At 42.4% G+C, this 27,935-nt stretch overlaps 1 protein-coding gene and 1 non-coding gene across 9 annotated transcripts in view; one reads left to right on the plus strand and one right to left on the minus strand.

Moving 5' to 3' along the window:
• The window catches only part of THRB (thyroid hormone receptor beta), a 336,578-nt gene extending 328,538 nt beyond the window's left edge, over positions 1 to 8,040 (minus strand). For 5 of the 8 annotated variants that reach the window (XM_037144000.2, XM_037143995.2, XM_053669112.1 and 2 more), the window contains exon 1: positions 7,730 to 7,832. The gene's annotated coding sequence lies outside the window, so the exon portion shown is untranslated. The other 3 variants (XM_053669113.1, XM_037143999.2, XM_053669108.1) reach the window with 1 other exon arrangement.
• Positions 8,041 to 23,894: 15,854 nt separating this feature from the next.
• Positions 23,895 to 24,033, plus strand: LOC119048435 (small nucleolar RNA SNORA8). The gene has a single exon (XR_005082337.1). It is a non-coding gene; the product is annotated as a small nucleolar RNA SNORA8 (small nucleolar RNA).
• Positions 24,034 to 27,935: the final 3,902 nt, after the last annotated feature.

Genomic DNA, 27,935 nt, shown 5'->3' on the forward strand with positions numbered 1-27,935 from the left:
AATCAACACTTAATAAGGACAGTGAATCTCAGCACCACAAGGCTAGTTCAGTGTAGTCATGTAGAAGTCTCTCTCTGCCTGACTCAAGCACGCAGGCACGTTCATGCAACAGCTGAGCAATATTCAGCGACAAAAACGCTGTGAGATGGTCTTTAAGCTTCATTTGAAAAACATTTTAAAGAGAATCAATTATGTAATCTTCTTTCCAATTGAACTTGAAATCTCCCTAATTGCAGATCCAGCTTGCTAAGAATATTCATTATTAGAATTAAATTAGAAAATTTTTTCTATATTTTGGAAGAAGTCAAATCTGTTCCCAAAGACTTCACAGCAACATGTAACTGCCTCGTTCTGGAAACCATCATCTCTCAAGGGATTATTCTAGGAGTCTCCAACTGGACTCATCATTTCCATGCTCTCTCCCACTCAAGATCTATTCCAAAGAAATCCTCTAAAATAAAAATCTGATTTCCTGAACACTCGGTTTCTTCATGTTATTCAGACAAAGTCCATCTTCTTTATTGTGGTCAGGAAAGTTTTCACCATGGACTCCTACCAGGCCCAACAGCTTCATTGATTGTCCTTTTCATGACAGTTAGATGACTGGGCTCCTTGCAATTCTTGGGGTTCTTGAAATTCCCCAGACACTTCATACTTTCACCGCACTTTGTACATTTGTAGATGGTGTTCTTACTGCCTCGCATGCTCCGCATCCCCAACTATGGGATCTCACCGTGCACTGTACTTATTTCATCATAGACCTTACCAATACTGTAGTCGCCTGTTCACGTATTAATTTTGCCACCAGTAAAAATGGCTAATATTTAGAAATACTTCACTCTGGGTCATGTGCTACATTATTTTGTTTACTTTTTACATGTTATAGATGAAACTGAGCACATACGACAAAGGCAGGTGAAGGCAGAATATGAATCTATCCATTCCCACTGCACAGTCCTGATTCTTAACTCTACACCAGTGGTTTTCAATGGGGGTGAATTTTTTCCTACAAGACATTTAGCAGTATCTGGAGACACTCTGGGTTGTTGCAACTGGAGTGTGGGGCAGATACCAGTGTCTGCTGGGTAGAGGCCAGTGACGATACCAAACATCACACAGGACAGCCCTCCACTGCAAAGAATTCTCTGGCCCCAAATGCCAATATTTCAGAAGCTAGGAAACACTGTCCCACACTAAATCAATTCCCATAGATTGTGCCAGGATACTCTGAGACTAGTTTTTTAAAGTGTAACACGAGGGACTATTCCTCAGAACCTCTTGCCATTTGAATTTTAGCCATTTGAAGATTTATAGACATGCACAGAGACACACACTTGTGCATACTCATGCACAAATACACAGATAAATGTTTTGCTACATACTTTCCCTCTTGGATATTCACAATGCACTCTAGTATAAAAATAGGCTCCGAACACTCTTGAACTAAGTTGTTAAACTCAGGATTCCCCAAACATAATTGCCAAAGAGTAACCTAAGTAAATAGTAAAATAAATGAAAAGTAAAATAATATGAGGATTTGAGGAAATATTCAGGATTATGGGGGACTAAAAGCGATGACAAGATTTGTGGCTTGGGACAGCAGCATGACTGTGGAATTCTCCCTGTGATCTGGAAGCTGGGCATGGGAACCAGAGCTAAAGCCAGAAACAAGCAGCGCCTTTCTCGCTCTGTATGAGAACATGGCACACGCTTGTCACAGAGGCAGGTTCTGCATGTAAGGACATGCAAGTAGGTGAGACATTTACGCTATGGAAGAGAAACAGGAAAAACTGACCCTGACCCGGCAATGTCAGGACTGCCATCAGTAATAATTTGAGCGCCCATTCTGCGACACCATTGTTGAAATCTAAGGAAACAGAGTCACCTAAGAGAAACAAAAAGAGGGGATAACACCCGAGCCATCCTGAGAACTAAAGAGCAACATAATGGCGCAAGACTCAGAATCCTCAGTGGGTTCCTGAATGCCACGACCGTACGTTATGCCATTAAAACTGTGACTATCTTCTTCACTCTCCTCACTGCAAACACTCCTGAGCCACCAGAGGGGTCACGCAGTGCGTTTCCTAAATTAAGAAAACATACCTGCTCTCAATGTGCATTCCTTCGTCCAAGCTTTTACTTTAATGCTTATAACTCAAGACTTTCTGAATAAATCCCTAATTTTCAAAAAAGATTTTGTCTATTCATTCTCAGAGAGGAGAAGAGAGGGAGAAAGAGAGGGAGAGAAACAGCAACGTGTGGTTGCCTCCCGTGAACCCCGGGGGACACACCCTACAACTGAGGCATATGCCCTGACTGGGAATTGAACTGGTGACCCCCTGTCTTGTAGGCCAGCACTCCCACTGAGCCACACCAGCCAGGGCTAAATCCCTAGATATTTTACTGCAGAAAAGGAAACATGATCCTTGAAGGTTCTCCGCTGGAACTAAGAAGTTGAATAAATAACAGTTCAGATCAATCCTTTCCTAATTACTATATGTGCCCTATCTATAGTCCATTCTCAGTGTGTATACACAGATGTATGTTATAATAAACATTGTTGTGCCATACACATTAGCTATTATAATATACATCTAGTATATGATGTATACGTACCCTTGTATATGTATATATATATATGTGTATGTGCATGTATATGTGTGTCTGACTGCCACATTGTAAAGGTTATAGTATGCTTCCTGGGACAGAGAGTCAAGGTTCCTGGTCCTAATCCCAGGCTCTCCTGACTTGCCATTTGGAAAAGACACCTAAGTTCACAATAGAGCCCAGCTTCTCGCTTAATAAAAATAGTACTGGGCAAGAACTGCCAGTCCGTAAAGTCTCCAAGGTCCCTTGAAATTAGGACAGTATGGGCAAAACAACGTCAGTACTGAACATAGATCATTATCCTAGCTGCCAGTTGGCCAGGTTCCTGAGAGGAGGATATGGAAATGCATTCCTTGTGACTCAGTGATTTGGGTATTTTCACCTCCCCACCCCCACTCACTTAAATATCATTTGACTAATAAATTAGGGAACAGAGTGGAAATGAACATCCTTAATCAGACACTCACCAGCCTAGAAGTATTCAGCCGCATTCCCCATGGATACCAGGAGAATTCTGGGTGAATCCCACTGCAAGTTGTACTAACACACATGGGCTACAGAAACTACAATCCCTTCCTCAGATTAAAATAACTTTTCTCATCTAGGGCGCCATATAAGAGACCCCAATGGGTATAGGCCATTTCAGAATATAAGTATAATGTTTCAAAGGTCACTCACTGGGCTGCATGCTGAGCTATGAAAATGACTGGCAAGGCCAGGCACATAGAGTCTATACAGATTTGTGTAGACTGAATAAGGAATCAAATCAAGTACTCAGAATGACTTTAAATAAAGCAAGGAGTTAACCTGCCACCCATTACCGCACCAGTTCAGACACTAGACTCAGCCCTTTAAGTAAAATACTCGGGTGTGAGATGATGCCACCCAGGCAGCAAACATTCACTTGGGGCAAAATCCAGGGAGAAGGCGACGCTTGTTAGCAGCATCAGAGGAGAACCAGAGGCACCACCTCTTCGCACCCTTGATTCATCCTTCCAACAAGCCTTTCTCTGTGCTCATGTGTGAGGCCCTCTGCTAGGTGCTGGCAGTCAAGGATGAATAAACCCTTAGGCCCTCATTACAGTTCATGGGGGGAGACAGAAATGGACACAAAAGCAAACGACCACACCAGAAGATAAAAGCTCGACAGACTGGAGCACAAAGCATCGAGATGACCTGTTCAGAGAGGTTCGTGGCCACAGTGTCATTTTCAAGTACCTGGCTGTCCTGTCCTCTCAGATTGCTTTAGTGAAAAGCTTGGCCGTGACGCTGGATATTTGAGAGAGTCAGCCTCAAGAACATGTCAGCCATTCATTCCTCTAGGTTTTCGGAGCTCTATTTCTGTCCTGGGGACAATCACCAGCATCTCCACTGCTAGACCATGGGTAGCTTAGGCTCCGAAGGTAAACTCTCACTGGGTTACTTTTTTCATTAAGCCTTTTGCATTTCTGTTCCCTGCTAGGGTTGGCGAAAGACATGATCATATAAAGAACTTATCTTCATTTCCTGGAGAACTGAAGTTCAAGTACAGACCATTGTATGATTTGATATTTCATAGGAGTATATAGTAGCTGTCAGGCACCATAGAAAGCACAGAGCTAATGTTATCTGATCTATCCTTGTAACTTTAATGTATACTCCAGTTCCCTTTTTTCCTATTAACCTGGCTACTGAGAAGCTCAGAGCTAAATTAAATACTCAAAAGCAATAAACATTTAGGATTTCAGCTTAATTATCTTTTGTCCACTACCATTTTCCCCAGCCTCATGATTCTGTGGAATTTTTACTATGCATTTACTCAGACGTGGTTCTGAAAGCCCATACGTTATAAACAAAAACAAATTCTCATAATCATCAATTGTAACTTCCTTTTAGACTCATTTGTCCAAAGAGTTTCCATGACTAGCTTCTTTGAAGATAACCCCTTGGGTATCACAGCTCCATCACTTGAAAACTCTGGGAATGCGGTATTTCCCATAGTCCTCTGGTTCAAAATCTGTTTAGGGAAGTGGAAAAGTGGGGCAAAGGGAGAGGCTGATGGACTTCATTTATAACGCAGGGTAACCACCAGAATATTTCTAATCTTCCTCCAAGGGCTCCTTCTATCTTGTGTGGGATCCTGACAGTCCCTTTGCCCCTTCTCCAACCATCACTTTTGTGGTTCTGCTAGAGACGCTTCTAGAACCCACTGAGTGAGAGGAGGCATTGCTATCACCTGGTGATGTCTGTTTTCTGGAATTTCACTCTCAGCCCTGACAATACCTCTGGAACTCATAAAAATTCTGCAGAAACCCAGAGTATTGAAGGTCAAAGTCTTCAGGGAATCAGGTAGAGACAAGCTGCTGCTGAGGAATTTCATGTACTCAAGGCAAATGCCCCCAGAAAAAAAACTTGCCGAAATAACTGCTTTGTCATTACACAAAATGAGGCTAGCTTTCACCTCAAAAGAGAGAGAAAGAGAGAGATGAACCAAGACTGACCTGTATGTGCTTGGCTCACGCATATATGGGCACAGATCTTGGCAAAACCCAATGGGTACTCATTTAGGATGCTTAGTCCGGTAGTTGGGGGAAACACAGTGTTTGGGCACAGTCACTCCTTTATTCAAAAAAGATTGATTTAGCACCTACTGTGTGCCAAGCACGGTTCAAGATGCTGGAGAATCGAGAGTGAATGAAGTAGCCAAGACACTTTTTCTCATGGACTCTATATTCTAGACACAAGAGACAGGTAATCTGTAAGCACCAATTGCAATGAACAATTCAAATTGCACATAAAACCAAGAAAGGGGGTGCGGGGAAGGGAAACAAAAAAACAATGTCTCAGAAGGAGTGAGGGACTGCCTTTGCTCAAGTCATCAGGGGAAGGCTTTTGAAGAAGGTGACACATAATCTCACAGTGGAAGGACAAAAAGGAGCTAAAGAAACCCATCGCCTAGACTCTGATTTCCATCAAAAAGATGAGCTTACTAAAAAAAGATGTGCAAGCCCGTGTGCAGCTCCCCACACCCTGTGCTTCAAACAACTGCAAAAAAACCAGAAAAGAAAAGGAATCCATAACTTTTTAAAGGAAATTTTAAGAAATCATCTTTTCTCAAAAACACCGATTAAAAGGAAATTGTCTTAATTCATCTACCTGTAGCAGAATTTACTACCAAGAATCTTTAGGGGAGAAATGGCTAGTTTGCTACTCTTGTAAAGTCAGTGACTCTGTGAAAACAATATTCCAATGTCAATAAAATTATGCCTTGGAATTGTGAGGCCAACAGGAATTGCTCCATTAAAAAAAATAGTTCTGTGCCTATACTCAGAATCACTTACTTTCACTCACTGGAAAACCAAAGCAAATTGTATTTGCTACCAAATAGTCTGCCCTCTCCTTCCAATATACAACAAAACTTTGAAATTCACTAAAACAAAATTCAGATGGTATGTGTTTAACAATCACAAACAATAAACGGCTGTTCCCCAATGCTTCCCATGTAACACCCTGAATAAATCACTTACTATTGAAATTTTCTATGAGAGTCAATTAGAACACTTAGCCAAGTGGCATGAAAACTTTTGAAAACATCCATTGCTCAAAATACTTTTCATCAAAACACCTTTAAAAATGTTTCCCAGTCTCTGACTTGTTACCAAATAAGAGAGGTAAACAGAAGTGAATTAGGGAGCTGTCACAGTGAATATTCAGAATGAATCATGGAATATTTTGACTAAAATACGATTTTACTTTGCAGTTCAATGCATGCTACATATTACTATAATGTAAATAAGCATACTGAACTAAAATAAGGCAAAATAATGTAAAGATACTGCCTATGAGGTCTACAATACCTGACTTTTATAAAAATTGCTCTGCTCTGATATTAATACACTGTCCAAGGAACGCTTTATGGCTTTGAACTTCAAAAACAGGTCTTTAAAACAGTATCACTAGCACGCCAGACCAGTACCATGCTAAGAGGAAGACTGTTACAAATTCATTTACTCACGGGGGCGGGTGGGGTAGTACTGGAATCTTCACAAATCCTAAATCTGTGTGGAGAGGGGAGGATGGAGACTCTGAACTTGTCTGTTCAGGTACGTGCTTTTCTTTGACTCGCTTTGAAATTTCCCATTTGGGGAAATTATACCTTTATAATTAATACATTAATAAATAAAAACGCATCCCATGCTCCCTCTCCCCAACAAATGGGAAGGCTTAAGACTTAGCACTAATAATAATCCTACAGTGGTCAATGGGACATCCTTCTCTAAAGCGACAACGACACTAAGAAGGGCAAAATCCAGGAGGAATAAAAAACTTCCCCAGATTAGTCCCTCCGAGGGGTGGCGCGGGGGTGGGGGAGCGCACGGCGGCCACCACTCTCGGCGTCAGAACCAACTTCAGGCCACTCAGACCAAGATGCTGCGTCAAGAGAACCGAGGCAAAGAAGTGCGACTCCGGAGGCTCGAGAAACCGCCACCGACTCCCACAGGAGGCGGAGAGAAGCGAAGTCACCAGGCACCGGCGACAGCGCACGCCAATATTCAGGATTATTCTCCTTTCCAAACCCGGCAGTTCCGGGGCAGGAGCAAACGGGGGGATGGGGACCCACCGTCCCTTTAAACCGCACCCCCCGTGTCTGCCAACCTTTTCCGAATCCCCGTGTCACAGAACTTCCTCATCATGGAAACTTCCACTCGGTTCGGCGCTGAGGATGCCAAACTACATTTCACAAGGAGCCTGTCAACAGCCTGGTTGGGGTTTGAGGAACGGCGCCGCTGCGATTGGAGCGGGCCCCCGGCCACCCTGCTCCACCACTGCCCACGCCGTGGCTCCCCGAGAGCCGCCGCGCGGCGCCCCAGCCCCGCGGGGGGGGCGGCCCTCCGCTCAAACCTGGGGCGCAGAAACCCCGCGGAAACAGGGCGGCTGACTAACACCCCCCACCCACTCACCCACGCCCGTCCGCCTGCCTGCGCGCGCTCAGCTCGCCTCCCGCAACCCTTCACTTTCCCGCGACACCTCCGTCACCATCCTGCCCACCCTCCTGGACATTGGAAACTGTCGCCCCCTCCTCCCGCCTCCCCGACACTCCCACCCTCGCCCGAGCCACCGCGCAGTCCTCTCGCCAAATTACCAGTGCCCTGGAGCCGGTTGGGTTGGGTGCCCCTGCCCGGGGAAGGCAGCCGGCGGGCGCGCTCGCCCGAGCCCGGGGAGTAGAAGGTCTCCTTTCCAAGCGCACTCACATTATTCATGCAAAGTTAATCCCCGCCGCGTCACGGCCGCCCGCCCGAGGATGTGCGCCTTCCTTGGCCAAGCCCCGCAGTCTCCACCCTCCTCCGCCCCCTCCTCCTGCGGCGGGGTCCCGGGGAGCGCAGGCGACGGGACGTCGCGCGAGTCCTGCAAAATGTCAACTCCTTGGGCGAAGAGAGGCGACCGCCGGCAGGGCCGCGCCAGCCCTCCACTGCCACCCCACTTTTATAGGCGTAGGAAGCGAGCGAGGCCGGGGCACCGGAGTCCCCGCCTCTCTCGGCCCCTAGCGCGCCCGTCCCACCCGGGCCAGCTACCCGGGCGCTGTTCTCCAAGCCCGGGGCGCACGCTCCGCGGCGCGTCTGCGAACCGGTGACCTGGTTTCCCCTCCAGCCCTCCCGGCGGCCGACTCGCGCGGCGGCGACAGCCAAGAGCAAGCAAACCCGGCTCCGCCAGGGGCGCAGCGAGGAAATGGCCTCCCCGCTTCACGTCCCGCCGCCGCCGCCGACGCCCCCTGCCTGGCTCCCGCCCGGCACTCGGCTGGCTGATGTGTCGGCCACTCCGGGATCCGGTACCCCTGCCCGGTTCCCTACGCACCCACCGCCCCTGCTGGCTGCCTCCACACCTGCCGCTTTCCCTCCTCCCAGTCGCAGCGGTGCCTTCTACCCAGGGTGCGGTGATTTGGGGTGGCCGCGCGTCCACCCACGCGGCTGTGTAAGCACAGAGGTTCGGGTTTGGGCCCCATTCCTCTGGTAGGCAAAGTGGAAGAAATGGGGAATGATGACAGGAGTGTGGGGCGGAGGTGACTTCCAGAAGTATGGGCTTTATTTTTGCCGGCCCGGCCGCGCTCGTTCCTCGGTCTCCAAATCACTTGTGGCTGGTGGTGTTGGACTGACGCAGGGTACCTACTCCTCCCGGGGCCTCCCACCCGCCGCGGCGCCTGGTGTTCTCTTACCATCACCAACCCCCGGGAATGGAAGTTTGGAAAATTCCCGGCTTGCCCTTGAGGGAGTCACCCCTTCACACCATCCTGATATCCTGGACGGTGTGCAGGTGGGGGTGAGGAGTGAGACACCCCACAGGTTCAAGAAAGGCCGCCCTATTAATGTATCTTTGCCCTAGATATGTACAAATAAAAGTGTAAGACAGAAATAATCTATACTTTTGAAAAGTTCTACCCAGACACATACGCATTTCTCAAGTACTTCCCCACCCTATGCACCGCCACCCCGGGCACCCATAAATCCCGAAGGCCGAAGATTCAAACTGGGGGAAAAGCAGCGGGGAGCTCGGTTCTGCGGTAGAAGAATGCTTCTAAAAATGCTGAGTACCCCTCAAGCTAAAGTGTAGTCGTTCAGAAGCCATAGTTGCAGCAAAACTATTTTGACGACAGGGTACAATTATTTTTTGTAGATAATACTAAAATAATTCCGACTACATTAGTCAATATACACGTTCACTTGCACGACAACGTGAGACACGTATCCTCAGCTGTCCAACAAGTTATGGATAATTTATGGGAGAGTGTTCTGGGTTGCCAGCCAGTGGCGAGCGTTTTATTCCAGCTTCTGGTGAGCAAGCCACGGAAAGGGGCGAGAAGCCACCCCCTCTGCAGATAACATTAACAACCACAACTGTCAGGAAATTAACCACCACAACCGTCAGGAAATTAGAAACTGTTCCAGGCATCTGATTCAGTTTCAGCTCGCTTCCAGAAGGGTAGAAGACCCCAAGGTTCCCCCGCGACAGCGAGGGGCCGCTCCCTTGAGACTCCACGGATCCGATTTCCCTTCGGTCCTTGGCGATATATATCCGTGTTTTATTCTTTACTCGTAAAGGCTGCACTGTGGGACGTGCAGGTTTGTAGCTGGTGAGTTGTTCTTTGCAGAGAAGTTCCCTAGCTTTGCGCCCAAGGCATCCCGGCATGTTTTGGCTGTTTGGAGGAAAGCGTGGAGTCTCACCATTTGTTCCAAACAGGGGCCCCCTGGTGGCTAACTGTGGGAGAAAAAGTTGGCCACTGAGGGAAAAGCCTGGCTCTGATAGGTCGCAACAGTTGACAGCCATCTCAAGGCAGGGGCGGAGGGGAGGGGAGGAGGGGAGGGGAGGAGTGGGTAGATAACTTTGTAACAAGGGCAGATGGTAGAGGTGGTGATGGTGGTGGTGGTGGTGTGGGGGTGGGGCTGGGATAGGGGTGATGTTAATCTTCATTCAAAAAGGTGGATGATAGGCCTTAAAGACTGCTGGAACTTTCCATTTTTCCCCTCTTCCTTAGTGTAACTCAAAGCTAAATTCCTCCTTTAATAAGAAACACTGTACCGACAATGAAGCGTAACAAATACTGTTGTCTCCGTTTGTTCGAATGGCTTTGCCCTTCGGATCTCATTTTGCCTGGAAACTTCTGAAGCACAGAGTAAATTAAAACATTAAATAAATAATGTGGCATTGCTCAAACAATTCATGAGACTACCATTGTAATAATGTTTTGAAACAATGGGGAGGACAGTTTTAATTGAAACAATATGAACTACTATGATTCCATTTGCGCTGACCCTAAGGCCATTCTCAGAGGCTTCATGATGGTAAAGAATGGTTACCAACAGAAGAAGCATTTTTTCTTCTGATTTGATACTAGGGAGGACAATAAAGGGAAATTTAATGGGGAGCTGACTGAAGGCAGTCCCAATCCAGCTGATTTCAGAAGGCATGACCAAGCTGTTCTCATAACCCATGCGCACATTCCACCGTAGCCACCCAACTTCATTGCCAAGATCTATAAATTTCCAGCTGATGAAACAGTTCAAGGAAGCAATTCATTCATATATTCATTCATTCAATGAAACTGGGGTTTGAAGACGGTAAAACATAATCCAACTGGGCTGGGATTAGACTGAAGTGAATGGAGATGGTAGTACCAGTACAGAGTCTGAACCTGTCTTTATTTAAAATTTCAATATATTATCATGGATAGTTGTTACATTAATTTTGATTAAAAAATAGTGCATTAAAACCTAATTTCTCTTGGTGACTGAGGTTTTTGGATATCCCCTTAAATTTTGTATCCAAGGCAAGTGGCTTATTTGCCTCACCTTGGTCCCCAAGATGCTGTGCCCTCATGTCACCAGAGTCTAGTAAGAGAGGTAAGATTCAATTAAGAATTTTCTCAGTGTCAGAAATAATTCACATGTGTTAAGGAACCTGAGGTCAGGGAATTAAAAATGTGGGTGTGAGGTGAGGGTAACAATCAGGAAGGTTTCATAGAACTAGGTAGCACTTGAAACAGTCCAAGAATAGATCATGTTTTACCAGAGAGTGTTGGGACCGAAGGAATGACCCTTCCAGGGACTGGAACTGCAAGTAGTCTTTCATTCACTCCAGGAACACTTCTCAAGCTAGCTATGTGGCCAAATACCCCTTCCCTGCAGATTGTGAATCTTGTCCATTAGTTCCCAAAATTTATTTTGTCTCTGAGGGCCCCAGTAATTCTGGTCCTTGGCCAGACAGATGAGAATGTCAAGTCTGTTCCTGTTCTTCAGGAAAGATAGACAATGAGAAGAGATGGCATGTTCAAAGTTAATTTAAGAGTGAAGATGTAATGAGAATTATATAATCATAAATAGTTAGGTGATTGCTGACTTGGAGACCATGATACCCCATGAAGAAGGGGCTGGGGAGGGAGATCAGGTAAGACTTTCTATGAAAGGTGGGTGGGTGGAGATTTTGGGGAAGGCCAGAGAGAGGAAAAGACACGACTGGATATCTTATTTGCAAAGCCCAGTGCAAAATGAAAATGTGGGGCCCTTTATTCAAAAAAGCAGGACAGAAGTGCCACTAAAGATACACAGTATAAAGCTATCTCTTTTCTTTCATGTTTTCTCTTTGGAATCACCCTTGTATTTGTTTATTTGCTATTTAACATCATTCTAAGTAAAGAAAATAAACATTTAAAATTGTTAGCATCGGTTTTACTGTTCATTTTTACATCATGCAATGCTAGTTTTAATGTAAATGGAAGAGCATTTAACTCCTATGCAAAAACAACAACATTACACAATCTGTGTTTTTTAGCTAGTATGCGCATATGTATTTTGTAGTTTGTATATGCATGTATGTTTTGGTCTTATCAGAGCTGTGGAATCAGCACAAAACTCATGCAATTGTTTTTATTTCACTTCACGTTATGTGCTCATTCTACCAACACTCTGTCTTTGACTTACTGTGCTGATGAGTAAGGAAGAACTGAAAAAAAAAGCAACTGTGGGTTGCCCTTTTCCTTCAGTGTCACCATTTTCAGAGTAAACGGTCATTTAGGACAGGGAAGTAACACACATAAGAGAGGACATGATAGAGTTCCTCTGTTGTTGGCTTCCCTTTGCATCCAGAGCGAGCTCTGGTCGGAATGGAAAGCATGTAGCATGCTCACCTTGGTCTCAGTTTGAGTTTTGCTGAGCTCTCACACATCCCGGGGCCACCGGGGCTCTGTGCTCATCAAGAATGAGCTCTGTGCATGGAGCAGTGGAGCACAGCCGTGGGCATGTGTACTGAGTGCATCTCCTCTGCTCTCATACATGCTCCATCGTCCCATCAGATGCCACTCACAAAACACAAGTGCAAAGGTAAAATTACTAAAAATCACAAGACAGTGAAAACAGAGCATTATGCGAGGTGCCGGGCCTGGAGCCCAGGGCCCTTCTAAGCCTGGGGCCCCGTGCACCTGCACAGACTGCATGCCCACGAAGCTGACCCTGGGGAACGAACTCCATCCTTTGCACCTGTAGAAGCCTAGGAGGGATGTCCAACCCATAGCCCGTGGGCCGTATATGGCCCAAGATAGCTATGAATGTGCCCCAACACAAAAATCTAAATTTACCTAAAACCTTATTTTTGCTCATCAGCTTTCATTAGTGTTTGCACATTTAATGTGTGGCCCAAGACAGCTCTTCTCCTTCCAGTGTGGCCCAGAGACACCCAAAGGTTGGACACCCCTGCTAGTGCATGTTGGAGGTACAATAGCCATTCTGGCATGGTTGATTATAACAAGGAGAATGAAACACAGCTAACATTTATTAAATGTGTATAATGTATCGGGCATTATCCTGAATACTTCACTCATGTTAAAAAGTTTTCCCAAGACCTCTGTGAAGCAGCATTATTACACACTTCGTTTTCCAGATGGGGAAGCTAAGACGTAGGATTATGAGATGATTTGCTCAAGCTCAGGCCTGGACACTGGCGGCAGAGGCTGTGCATACTGTTAAGTAGCCTGGCCTGCTACCTGTGTGCAGGGGAGGAGTCAGGGCACCGGAAAATGTGAATGTATTCTGGGAGTCATGAGACATCTCCCCAGCCCCTTGCTTAAGAAGCTTCTGTGCACTGGAACAATCAGAAGAAGCCTAAATCAAACATGCATGCCACCAGCTAGAAACCTAGAAAATTCCCTAATGACATTCTTTCTCTCTTCCTCTCTTCTAGTCGGAGGTAGAAGTTCCTGGGAAGGAAGAAGGAAGCCACAAGCTGGAAGGAGCCTGGGCCCTTTAATCACCGGACAGAAGAGAACGAGAACACCCCCACTGGACTGCTCAGTGATTGAGCAATCAACTTCTTTTGTGGTAAGCCATGGAAACATGAGAGCGTATTTGTCTCAGTAGTTAGTGTTCGGCCAACACACCTGTCAGCCAAGCCAAACTCCATCAGAGCACACATCATCTTTTCTTTAAATAGGTACTATTAAAAAAATGAACTAGGCCTAGGTGCATCCGCATGGATAGAGCTGCACAACAAAACACTGTGTTCAAAAAGGAAGTTCCTAGTGATATTTTTAAAATATATATTATTGATTATGCCATTACAGTTGCTCTATTCCCCTCCTTCAGTCCCCTCCACCCTGCACACCCCTCCCCCACCATTCCCCTCCTTTAATTTATGAACATGTGTCTCAAGTTCTTTAGATTCTATATTTCCCATACTATTCTTGCCCCCCCTATTTTCTATCTACCATCTATGCTACTTATTTTCTGTACCTTTCTCCCCTTCTCCCTCCCACTCCCCTGTTGCTAACCCTCCTTGAGATCTTCATTTCTGTGTGTCTGCTCCTGATCTAGCTGTCCTCTTAGTTTGCTTTTGTTTTAGGTGTGGTTCTTAATAACTGTGAGTTTGCTGTCCTTTCACTGTTCATGTTTTTTTAACTTCTTTTTCTTAGATAAGTCCCTTTAACATTTCATATAATAAGGGCTTGGTGATGGTGAACTCCTTGAATTTGATCTTATCTGAGAAGCACTTTATCTGTCCTTCCATTCTAAATGAAAGTTTTGCTGGATAGAGCAATCTTGGTTGTAGGTCTTCGGATTTCATGACTTGGAATACCTCTTTCCAGCCCCTTCTTGCCTGTAAGGTCTCTTTTGAGAAATCTGCTGACAGTCTGATGGGAACTCCTTTGTAGGTGACTGTCCATTTTAAAAAGTTTTGTTTCCTCCCCATTGACCCTCCCATACCCTCTTCCATCTCCAGCAACCCCCTCCCCCCTTCATGAGTTCCTTCTCTCTTTTTTTTGTTCTCAGTAATTCCACTCCTCCCCTAGCCCCATAGCTGTCAGCCATCATTTTTTATTGAAGTGCAATTTATGTAGAGTAAATAGAAAAGTGGTAAGTGTTCAGTATGATGTATTTTTAGACTTTATATACGCTTGTGTAATCGCCACACAGAATAGTACAGAAAAGATTCTAGCAATCCAGAATGTTTCTCTGTACCTTTTCTCTGTCGACCACCATTGCCCTTCAGAAGTAAACACTATTTTGAGTCCTATCATCATTTATTAGCTTTGCTAGTTGCATTTATTTTATTGAGCTTCCCATAAATGCAATCATACAATGTATTTATTTTCTCTTATCACTGGTTTCTTTCACTTTGTGTAATATTTTTGAGATGAACGACATTATTGTGTGGATTAGATAGTTGTTCTATTTTTAATTTCTGCTTGATAGTCAATCACATAAATATATGGTACCACAATTTATTTACTTATTCTCTAATTGATGGATATTTCTGTTTTCAGTTTAGGAGTATTACAAACAAAGCAAATTATTGAAGAAAATTCTGAATTCTTTTTCATATCTCTTGGGCACATAGTTAGGAGTGAAATTGTTGATTATATGTTATCTCCTGATCATTCCATTAAAGCTCTCTTATGTACCAGTGCCATGATAAGCATCTAGAGGATGGCCAATGAGTACTTCTGTTTATTCTCACAGTCATAACAAATGAAATATCAGAGTCTAAATGGAGTCAGTAAATATTATTCAGCATCATAAGTATGAAAATTCTAAAAATAATCAATATTCAGAATAACTGTGGCCTTATGTAGTGAGTATAAGTTCTGCTGGTGGTGACAAAACATTTTCATGTACCAAGTCGCATACTAAAAGCCTATGCAAAAATGATGTTGATGAATTAAGGTACATTGAGAAAAAGGTGAATGGGAGAAAGGAAGGTAAGAATACCAAAACATTTCTAAATTACATAGTAATTTTCTGCCATCTGAAAGATAGATTGAAGATGGGCTGAGTAATTTCTCATCCGAAATGAGCTGACAAATTACTGAGTAGTAACCCATGTTTATTATGAGCACATGGAAGTATAGTATGTTGTTAAGTTCTTTGTCAATCACCAAAGAAATTCAGTGGTTCAAGACACATCTTCCCAAAACATGTCAATTACATGTACTCCTTTTTCCTTTAGTTATGTTTATGTGTATCAAAACCGAAAATGTAATTTAAAAAATCCTGTGAAGATATCTTTTCTGTTTAGGGAGTAAAGTGACACTTATATTTGTGCAATAAATTCTAATTTGCTGAGATTCAATAACACATACAATATAGTACTTATGATTATGGCCTATTTTCAGATCCTAAAATTCCTGCCTGAGTCTTATCTGGAGTGACAGTCATAACTTTGAATTCATTTGCTTTTGTTAGTTAAATTAGATTCTCAGTTTGAGGGCAACATAGGTCTTTTTGACATGTACAATAAACTTGACTCATCCCAAGTTTACAAAGCATTCCATAAAATATTAGTCACAGAGCTCCTACAGACACAATTATAGAACAGAATTTGTGTATCCATAAATGATATATTTGGAACAAACAACCAAATCTAGAATTGGCAGAAGAAACAAGAGAGTCCTGAGTTTCCATTTACGCAGATTAGAACAATTCATGAAAGAAAGAATTGATAAAATGGACTACATTAAAATTAAAAACTTCTGCTTTGCCAAAGACAATGTCAAGAGAATGAAAAGACAAACCAAAGACTGGCAGAAAATATTTGCAAAACACATGTCTGATAAAAGATTGTTATTCAAAATATACAAAGAACTCTTAAAAGTCAACAATAAGAAAACAGACAAGCTGATTGAGAAATGGGCAAAAGACCTTAATAGACGCCTCACCAAAGAAGACACACAGAGAAAAAAATAAGCCTGTGAAAAGATACTCCACATCCTATATCATCAGGAAAATGCAAGCTTAAATAACAACTAGATATCTACACCCCTGTTAGAATGGCCAAAATCCAGAACACTACAATGCCAAATGCTGACAAGGATGAGGATCAACAAGCATTCTCACTCATTGCCAGTGGGAATGCAAACAGATACAGTCACTTTGGAAAACAGTTTGGCAGGTTTTTTTTTTTTACAAAACTAAATATAATCTTATCATACAACCCAGCAATTGCATTCCTTGGCATTTACCCAAAGAATCTGGAAACTTATGTCCACACAAAAACCTGCACACAGCTGTTAATAGCAGCTTTATTCATCATTACCCAAACTTGGAAGCAACCAGGATGTCCTTCAGGAGGTAAATGAATAAATAAAGTGTGGTACATCCAGAAAATAGAATATCACCATTCAGGGTGAAAAATAAGAGAGTGGTCAAGTCATGAAAGGACATGAAAGAAACTTAAATGCATATTCTTACATGAAAAAAACCAATGTAAAAAGGCTACATAAGGCTATGTAAAAGGCTACCTTGAAATCAGGGTACGATTTCAAGCATATGACAGTCTGGAAAAGGTGAAACTATGGAGACAATAAAAAGATCAGTTGTCTAGGGCTGGGGCTGATGAACAGCACAGAGAATTTATAGGGCAGCGAAAATCTCTGTATGGTACAGTAATGATGGATATATGTCATTCTACATTGATCCAAACTAAGAGTGAATTGTAATGTAAACTATGACTCTGGCTGATTAGGCCGTGTCAATGCAGATTCCTCAGTTGAACAAATGTGCCACTTTCATGGGAGATATTCATAATAGGAGGGGCTATGAAGGTGTGGGGTGCAGAAGATGTATGGGAAATACCTGTACCTTCCTCAATTTTGTTATGAACTTAAAACTGCTCTAAAAAATAAAGTCTTTATACTTGTTCCTCTAAATCCCTCCCCTTTCTCCCCTTAAATTCCCTCCCCTCTCCCCTCTGTGGGAGCTAGGGAGCACAGGGTGGGGTGGGCTGGGCTGGGATAAATAGACAGAAAACTGTACTTGAAAAATAATTAAATAAAAAATTTAAAAAAATAAAGTCTTAATAAACAAATAATCATGATGGACTGTGGTTCTTCCCATAAGGACAGTTGAGATTTTTAAAGGTGATGATAGACATGGCCTTTAGGTTAATTTCCTTTAACCCCTTTCTATCTTCGAATGAAAGGAGTGTTACCAATTCCAGCTGTTGGATTGACTGACATGAAACTGTCCCCAGTAGGAAGTGTCTCGTTCCTATCATGTATATACATCAAGGCAGTATTTAAAGAAGGCTCTGTGGCTACTGAGGTTAGAGGATATACCGTGGAGAGAAGTGACGTCAAGTTGCTCCCTTTTTTGCCCTCAGATCTGCCAGTTTCCCCAAGCCCCAGTTTTTTTTTACCTACAAAGTGGGAAAGTCCTCATTGCCAGCGGGATTAGCTGAAGTCACACTTCAGAAATGTTGAACCGAGTGCCTGATCTTGGGTGCTCAGTACAGGTTAGTTTTCCCTTACACATAATCTGTCTTCTGAGTGAGGCCACAGATTTCATAATTGATGGTGATGATCAAATACACATGAGTGGCAGACAGAGAACTGAGATCCACTGTTCTCAAGAGGAAGATAATGGACTTGGCCTTCAGTACTACTGTGTACTTGCCACAACTTTGGATAGTTTGTGTATCAAAGAAAGACCCTATGAAGAGAAAAGAAAGAAGTGGTTCTGAGTGTTAGCTTCTCTGAGAATCGGTTTTCTCATTGGGATAATAGCTTTGCCTTTCCTGCATCATGAAATTAAGTTGTGAGGATGTAATAAGGAATGTGAAAAATGTTTTCTAGGTACAGAATATTCTAAAAAACATAAGGCATTACTGTCTGGGGAAAACCCACCAGTACTAAAGGAGCCATGTTGAAATGACATGCCTTGGTCTGAGAATCACAGACCTTCTGCAAGCCACGGGCAAGGACTTGGGGACTTTCAGTAACACTTGATTCTGATGTCAGAGCTCAACCATTGGATTCCCACAAGTAAAATATCACACAGAAACAGTTTCCTCTTCTCGTTTGGCATTTAACTTTACCTAAGCTCCTCAACTCCTGCAGTTGTATTTTTTCCTAGGAACTACTTCTAAATGGGAGTCTTATCAGGAAATAATTTTGTGGAAAGCTCAACCCCAGTGGGTCCTGCTGGTGCTAACCTGAGAATATTGCTGTGCATAATTCACTCCATTTAGGCAACAAAAACACTGGTTTGCTACCACATGAGTGCCCATTAGGAAAATTAGCCTTTGCTTTTCCTCCAGCACAACAAGCTCAATTCTGCCTCAGGGCCTTTGTACATGCTGTGCTGTGTACTCCACCTAAAGTTCTCTTCCAAGATCTTCCCGTGCCTCCTTCTGTTCCTCAGTGGGGAGGGGGTATCTGGTGGTCAGAAAGACCTCCCCATCTAAAAGAACAACTTCCTGTCATGTCCTCCCACTGGTTTGTAAAGCATGATGCTTGCACCACCAGCAGCAGCATCACTTGGGAATTTATTAAAAATGAAAGTTCTCAGTTCCTGCTTGGGACCCACAGAGATAGATACTCTGGGGCCTAGAAATGTGCGTATTTAAACAAATCCTCCAGGTAAGCTGAAGTTTCAGAACCGCTACTCTTATCTCTTACCTCTGTTTTGCTTCACAGCCCTTAACAGCATCTGGCATTATATGAGATATGTCTTTGCAGATTTGAGGTCCCCCTCTATTAGAATACAAGCAGCCATAGAGAGCCTTGGGCACTAATACATCCCCAGTGCTCAGAATAGGACCTGACTTACAGCAGGCTCTCCAAAAAGATTTTGAGATGAATGGATGATTTGCCACTTCAGAGTTGCCATGACTCATCAAAACCAGAATACAATAGAGGAAACAAAGTGTTGATGTATCGTTTCAGTTTCCATCCAAGGAGACATGAATAGGTTGGTGATTACCTCAAAGAGCCTCAGGGCCGGAATCATGTCTCTCATTCTGTCTAATTTTACCAAATTAGATTTGTGAAAGGCCCTACATTTTGTTAATGCTGCACGCTGACCCAGAACCAAGACCTCACAGTTCTGGTCCAGTCCCCTCCCCATCACATTCAGGGTAGGGTTCCAGCAATGACTATAGTACCACGAAGTCCTGAAGGTTTGAAAAGGGGGAGCTGTCTTTAACATTTTTAAGCAAGTTTCTTTTTTTTTTTTTACTGCATGGCTCCTCAAAAATTTTAATATATAGCTTGTTTTGCTAATATTGAAGTGGAAAATGCATTGGAATGCAGGGATTCCCAAACTTTGAATAGAAAGTCTTGTTTTATGCCTTGGACAGTCTTAGGATACTAATGCCCGATACAATTTATAGAACCCTGGGCCAGTCACACAGTGATACGCTATCTGTGACTGCCTCAGCTAGCTTTGACTGTCTAACGAACCACTGCCAAAATTAACGGCTTAAAGCAGAATTCATGTACTTCTCATGATTGTGTGAGTTAGTTGGGCAGTTCCTTAATCTGAGGTTGGATAATCTATCATCATTTCACTCACATGTTTGGTGGCTGTCAGCCTGGCCCACATGGGGGGGGGCTCAGCTGTGATGGATCAGCTTTGTTCCTCATTGGATTCTTCACCTCGTGGCCTCAGGGCCCAAAGACCATGAAGAGAGCAAGCCCCAAAGCACAGGCACTTTTCAAGTTTCTGCTTCTGTCACATGTGCTAAAGTTCTATTGGTCAAAGCAAGTCACATGTTCAATCCAGGTTGGATGGAAGGAAAAACAGGCACCACCTCTGGATGGGGAGAATCAGAAATGTCATGTTGCTAAGATGCAACTGAGGCAAATGGCTGAGGTTTCCAGGCAAATGTTTAGCTTGAGAAGTCCTAAATGAGAACAATCATGAGTCCTTTCATTCTCCTCTTAGATGTTACAAGAGAAGCATCTTCCAAGTAGCTTTACCTATTCCTGGTTCTTTGCTTGGCTTAGGAGATTCATCACCATACCAGGAATTTTTCATTTTGTACTGCGTACACAAGGAAAAACAGACTGAGATCAAATAATCCAACGTGTTTGCACATAGAACAACAAGGGCAGGGCATGTTCATCTTATCAAGAAAACTAAAGGAAGCATGCTTTGATTAGCTCAGAGCTCTTGGCAGTCAGTATACCCTGAGTGAGTAGCAGCTTTTCTCTGGTCCATAAACATTCACTGAGGGCAAAGTAGGAGTCAGTTGCTAGGCTCTGGAAAACTTGAGTTGGACAATGTAAATCGATCTTTCCCTTTGTAGAACTTTCAGTCAACTTGGGTAGAAGGACATGTTAAAATATATCCAGATAGATAGACAGAGAGACAGACAGACAGACAAAGAGAGGATGAATAAGGGAGGGTGATGGGTGAAGGCACCTAATTTAGACGGTTACCCCTTCCCTGGGGTAGCCAGGGAAGGTCTCGAAGGACATTTCAGCCGAGTGCTGAGGGATGAGAGGAGGCAGCCAGGTGAAGAGAGGCAGGGGAATTATTTCAGGCAAAGGGACAGCAAAGCCCTGGAGCAGAAAAAATTTCTACCAAGGACTCATGAAAAGCTCATATATTCTTTAATGAGCTTTTCTTCCTTTTCATGCACATTTTAGCCATTTTGTTGTGCTCTCATTTACCTGGTCTGTTTGCAGTCTATGAATTGTTTATTTTCAAGTTCGATAAGTATATGTGTGGATATATTTCTCCTTCAATGATCTTGCTAGCTATTAAAATAGTGTCAAAAAAGCCGATTCCCTCCTTCCCCATGGTTTGGTACCTATTGCTGTTTCATATGATTTTGTTTCTTAAGCTAGATTGTCTTTATATATTTTTTGAAATGTACCTTTATTTTCCTTAAAACCCCCCAAAAGTAGTATTTCAAAGAAAAGTCTTCCTTCAGCATTTTGTAACTGTCCTTGATCATACCATCTTGGCCAGCTGGATGAGGAGTGCTCACTCTCATTTATTTTCCAAAGTAAGTAAGGGAAGGGCAGAAAGATGTTGATATTACCATTGTGGGTGCATGTGTTTTCACCTGTGTGTGTTTGCCTTTGCACGTGTGTCTGTGTGTGTGCCAGGTCCAGGAGTGTGGAGTTTGTTTAGTTGTGTCTGCTTTGTTTTCTGAAGTATCCCAAGCACATAGAAATGGTGCCAGACAGATACAAGGAGTTTAAAATATTTGATGAGTATGGGGTTTCAAAGTTCTGCTCTGACTTTTTCAAAAAGGAGTAATGGCTTTTTTTAATGAGCATCTACTATAGTGCATCAGATTCTTTCTGAGCTTTCACTTTCCCATTTATACACAATAATCCTCTCAGAGAGATAGAAGTATTTCCATTTATGGAGAGGAAACAGAGACTTGTAAGGAATTAAGTGAATTATACAAGATAATTTGCTTAACCTCTAAGCTGTAAGAAAGGTTTTGTAACATATAGCAGTTGTCAGTGGGAAGAATATTAAGGAAAGATGAATATATGTGTGTGTGTATATATGTGTGTGCGTGTGTGTGAATGAAACTAGGGTCAAGTCAGGATTAAAGTAATAGGTAAGACAAGACAAAGGGATGGAGTGGCAAGAGACCACACCAAAATATACCTGAGAAAGAAAAGAACTAACATTCAAATCACTGTGAAATACATAAAAATCCTTTATTCTGAAGGCTTATCAAGGTTTTTCAGTTTTTCTTTTGTCATATTGCTGGGTTTGAACAGAAAAACTGTTTAGAAAATTATTTGCTTTAGATTATCACCCTGTTTTAAAGGCCATGCTCTATGAGCAAAATAAAGAGCAGAAGGGTAGCATATAATTCCACAGGTTAAAGACCACATTCAATGGTCAGCTTATACACTCTTAGAAAAGGGAAAAACAAATTTCGTGGTGTGTGGTGATGCCATACCTTAATTTACAGCATAATAAAGTTAAGAATAACAAATAAGACAATTTGTAGGAACTAATGAGCATGTGGTCATGACTCACTGTGATGGAATTGTTCATGCACTTGTATTTCTTAAGGAGACTTGGAACACAAAGGAACAAAGGTTTCCTTTTTTCATGTATCAGAGGTGGAATTCCTCTTTAGACCTTAGGGTTGCTACGTTCTCACCTGTGAAAAGGATGGTAGTCCAGCATGCAAAGTTCATTCAGCCCATCTCAATGGCTTTCATGTTGCATTTATATTTACAATAAGATTCCAGATCATGGTTTCTCTGTCTCAGCAACATGGACATTCTGGGTAAGTCTCTGTTGTGTTTTGTAATGTAGCGAGCTGGGCAGTGTGTCTGACCACTACCCACCAGGTGCCAGTAACCCAAGCATCCCCCTCCCCCTGCCCCTCCCTCCACCCACCAGAAATGTCTCCAGACTTTGCCAAATGTCCCCTAGGGGGCAAGCTCATCCCCAGTTGAGAACCACTTTTCTACCTTCCATTGTTAGAAAATTTGAACTTTGCGGCTGAAATGATTTTCTACATTAAGAAATTGCTTACTGGCATGTTTCAGCACCTAATAGAGACTAGAGAAAGATATGGAGTTTATTAATAACATGGTATTTTGTCCATTTATATTCTAAAAATAATTTAATTTAGTTAAAAACTTAATGTTTTCCTCATAATACAGGAAAAGGAAAAAATTCTGCAAGCACGGCATTTCAAGTAATATACTTCTCGCAAACTGCCCAATAGGTAGAAATGATCATACCAATACATCAGATGATTTTGGCAAATGTTGCTGCAAAGGAAAAACAGCATATTTAGTAATTAAAAATTACCTACAATTTTTTTGTTTGTTTTGAGTAGTCCTCAAAGGTGTACCCAAGGAAATTAATGACCTAGGAAATACACAGCACCCCTCGAATGTGAATATCTTATAATATCACCTCATTCCCTTTTATAAATGTTTCTGCATACAGAGCTGATGTATGTAAATTTCTAATTCTATACTTCTGACTTCCCTACATATTCTACTACTCAGTGGAAACATTGCAACATAAAACAATTCATGCTTTCTGAGTACATCAGCAGCATATAACCTAAGTGGTTTGAAAGGACTGCAAAAGGCAGGTTCATTTTCCCAGGCTGTGGATGAGAGAAGGTGGTACACACTTACTGCTACTGTCCACACCCTGGTGTCGTGAGAAGAGGAAGGACCTGGCTTACTCAGTGAAGGTCAGGTGATCGATGATGATAAATTAGCAAGGAGTTTTTGATGCGCTCCCTTGACCCATGACTGCTTAGCAAAATGTTTACCTCCAAAAGAAAAGTCTAAGTTAGGGGAATATCTACAACTCCGTAAGAGTGATAAATGAAGAATTGGTCTGACCCCAACCTAGCCTTGACTTAAGACCTCATTGATTCTGGGAGATAAGTGTGAATTAGACGGCCTATCAGAGAAAACTGGCATATTGTTAAGAGATTAATATGGCCCCCCAGGGCAAGAAGATGTTGAACCAAGTAGTAAAGTAAAATGAGAATTATTTAAATTTCTTCTGAACCCTTTTCTATTTAAGGCATTTTTTTGCACTGAAGAGTATCTGCATTTTGTGGGTTATTCCTGTTGGGTATTCAACGGGCCATTGCGATGTAAATTCAGTATCTGCTGTCATTGGTTTTCTTAGCTTCATGCATATTAAACCTGGCATTTTTATTACTACAGTATAAACATAAACAGTTTTTTATGTCATTAGGAGTTACCCCCTTGGCAATAACAAATGAGAGATTTGTGATTGTAGGGTATGCATACTTGAACATATTTGTATACAGTTTGCTTAACATTGAACTTCTAAGCCAATTTAATGGAACAACAAATATATTCAAGCAAAGCGTTGTGCACACATAGCATTATGCTATTTCACCTTCTATGTATTTGTAGCAACTTTTTTGTGAAACACTTCTTAATAGAATGAACACAATTTGCTGTGAAATGTGAATGATAACTGAGTAGGAGATTGAGATAGCTCTGGAGGCCAAAGGTAGGATAACTTCATTTCTCTGGAACATACATGGAAGAGGAAACACTCCTGAGACCCTAAAGCCAAACCCTGCAGAGATGGCTTGTGTTCTCTGCTGGCCTGCTTACTATTGTGGCATTTATATTTCTTATCCGGTTTGGTTATCTGGTTTCACATATCTTTGCAGAGTTGAAAGAGCAATCAAAGAACAGGTTGAAGGAAGAAGACATGCGAAGGGGTAAATTTGAGTGGGCACCAGGGAGTGTGCTGGGAATCAGAGTTAATCTGCTATCATCCTGGCAACAAATATAGAAACCTCTAAGGCCGTTGCCTAAGAAGTGATCAGAGAATCACAGTTCTGGATTGGGGTGGGAGGGAATCAGAGCCTCCTCTGGCCTCCCTTCCAAGCTTCTGAACACTTTCTCTATTACTCCTGTCAAGTGGTCTCCCTGCCTGTGTTTTAACACCCGTGGGGAATGGTAATGTGTCATGTTCTGGCTCAGTTTGCCACCTATGTTTACATCCAAATTGAGAAAGAGTGAGACAAGACTAAGGATAGAATCCACTGGCAAACTGTAAGGAGCATCTACCCAGGATGACACTCCTCCCACTCAACATGCATTCATATTGCCTCCTATTTCCAGCTAGTCCAATATGCAAGTCTGCCTCATTCCTCTAACTTACCAATCCAGCAATCATAACAAGAAAAACCATACAGTTAGCCTGAGATACTTATTCTTAGGGAACTCATGCTGACTCCTAAGTTTCACCAAAACAACTGCCATGGAAACTAAAATAGAATTGAGACTATAATGCTCAGCCTTCCAGTGTTGTTAATGATAGTGGTGATGATGAAGGTCATTTTAATGAATAATCTTTTGTTATGCTATGAGCTTTAGGCACTAACTCCCTCTGTTCCCTTAGCTCCCTCTCTCAAGAACCCAACAAAATACTGTTATTTTCATTTTATAGAAAAGAGAATGAAGTCAGGAAAAATTAAGCAGTTTGCTCAGGGTCGGCCATTCACTTGCAGAGCTGGGAAAATGGGCCATGTCTAGTTGATAACACACACATGCACACACGCCCCTCAAACAAAACCCCCACTCTTCAGTATCCTTCAATGCTGCCTTCCAGAATCAAGAGAGAAAGAAATCTCCCAACTGAAATGCTCTCAAGCCTCCTTCTACTTCTTAAAACTGCCTCCTTCCCGAAGGCTATATCAGGAAAATCCCCTTGGCCCGCCTTCTCAGCAGCCAGCCACCTTCTGAGCCCTTAGCTATGTTCTGGCCTTCACTCCCACGACCCACTGGAGCACTAGAGATGTAATACCCAGGATAATTTGAAACTAGTTTTCCTTTCAAGTGAACTTGAATCCTCCATCCTTTAGAAAAATCTCTTCTCTATGTGCAAAAAAAATGGGCCACTATCATAATTATAAATGACAGTTTTGAAGTTGGAAGAGACTCTTGCTGGGAACCATCTAGATCTTTGCTCTTCAAGGCGTGGAACTTAGACCAATAGCATCCGCCTTATTCTGGAAGCTTGTTAGATGTTCAGGATCTTAAGCTTCCCACCTTTACCCTCAGATCTGCTGAATCAAAGTCTGAATTTTGACAAGATCCTCAGGTGATTCTATGTGCATTAATGTTTAAGAAGCACTAGTGCATCTATACCTGTCCTGTCACTTTACCTGAAGAAACTGATCCCCAAGGAAATTGAAGGGCCTATTCAAGGTCACAGATCTAGTTAAACTGGAACTGATCAATAGTTGAATATGCTTTTCTCTATATCTATGTCCTGGCAGCCTTCACCTATGCTGCTTCCCATGTTCTGGATTTACGCTGTTCACTTTACATGGATTGTCTCAGTTACTCCTTTGCCACATCGTTTGAGCTCAGTACTATTATTATCTCCATTTTTTTCTCATAGGGAACCTGGCACCTATACAACTTCCATGTAGCAATCAGAGATCAGGTCCCCTGTCGGCCAACTTTGCAATCAGGCTTGTGGCTACAGGGTGCACGCTTCATGTGTACCATTGTCTTTTCCTATGACTGAAATCTTCTATCTGTATTTCTGTCTGTCTGTCTATTTACCCATCTATCAATCCATCTATCATCTATCTAGGTGTCTGCAGGTTAAAGAGTGTATAAGTGGAATCATTCTGTTTAATGTCTCTTTTCCTTTCATGAATCTCAGCGATAGAGGTTCTTTTCCATAGCTGCTTAGAAAAACTCCCCCCCCACCCCCCCTCTCCGCCCGGGAACTCGGGTTTAGCCATTACTGTGACTTAGAGGTTGTGAAGGCTTTGACTACCGAGGTGGAGAAACAAGAAGGTTGCTGCCCTCTCTCCCCTGAAGCACTAAAAAGTTTAAAAGAAAAGTGTCTACAAATAATTACTACAGAGCCTCACCTTAGATAAATACATTGCTTTTGTGAGCTTTCTTGAAAACCCAGCATGTAAGAGATTGTTTCCAGTAGAAACGTTTGCATTCCAATCAACTTAACGCCTGAAATGCAACCCAAGAATAAATTGGAAACAACCTTGTTTATGTTCCAGTATAATTATAAAAGCTCCACTTCTCTCTATCGCTTTTAAAAAAGTATTTGAATGTTTCAGAATAAACTTTTTCTTGCAATAAGCCAGTACATTCTCCTCATGCCATGCACACACATATTTGATAGGCAAAAATAATATGAGAAAAGCTCAGATTTATAAAAACCCCTAAATTAGAATACAATTTTTAAAAATTGAATTAATCATTAAGTATCATTAAAGTAGTGTTCCACTGACACAAAAACAAGTTTTTTACACAACTTTTCAGAGTCTGGTTATTACACAGGGTCCGGCAGAAGCAAGGCCTGCTTGAGTGTGGTTGGTAGGGCACATGAATGTCTCCCACGAGATGGACAGCAATTTGAACATTTCCCCTGAAGTGTCATGTGGTGTGCTTGAGTGTGACATTGTTATGTGACAGAATCTCGTGCTTAGGACTTTGTAATAAAAGAATTTGTAATAAAAAGGGCTTTATTTGTGCCGGACACTCGTGTATAGTGAGATGAACTACCCATACTTTTGCTGGGGTCACTGTGGATCTAAACAGTAAACAAATACTTTAGATATCATTGCCATGTGAATCACAAGTAATACTGATTGCACTAATCTGTAATACCTCCAAAAGAAAATACTTGAGAATTTTATTCATATCTGGACACAAACCAAATGTGTTTACTGGTGTTCTCCATAGAGAATATTACCTATTTGTACACACACACACAGTATTTGATTCCAGGTATCTCCAGTTAGACTCTTCAGGGTAAGAGACCTGCGCTACTCATACTTTAATTTATCTTATTATGATAACATGGGGTTTTCTTTTTTTAATGCCTTAATAAATGTTTGCTCTGAGCTGAACACCACACCTTAAATACATGTATCTGGCATTTCTGTTGTAAACTTTATTTAATGGGGAATGGGAAAGACCGCGTTTTTTTTTTTTTTGTGGGTCTATAATTTTCAATCTCCTGATTTTTGTGATTTAAAGGACTGGCCATAATGCTATATAGTTCTCTGATTTTGTTACTTCGATTCAAAAAAAAGCAAAATGA

This window comes from Artibeus jamaicensis, unplaced genomic scaffold, assembly GCF_021234435.1.
Source record: "Artibeus jamaicensis isolate MK-2021 breed Jamaican fruit bat unplaced genomic scaffold, CSHL_Jam_final contig_519, whole genome shotgun sequence".
NCBI classification, from domain to species: domain Eukaryota; kingdom Metazoa; phylum Chordata; class Mammalia; order Chiroptera; family Phyllostomidae; genus Artibeus; species Artibeus jamaicensis.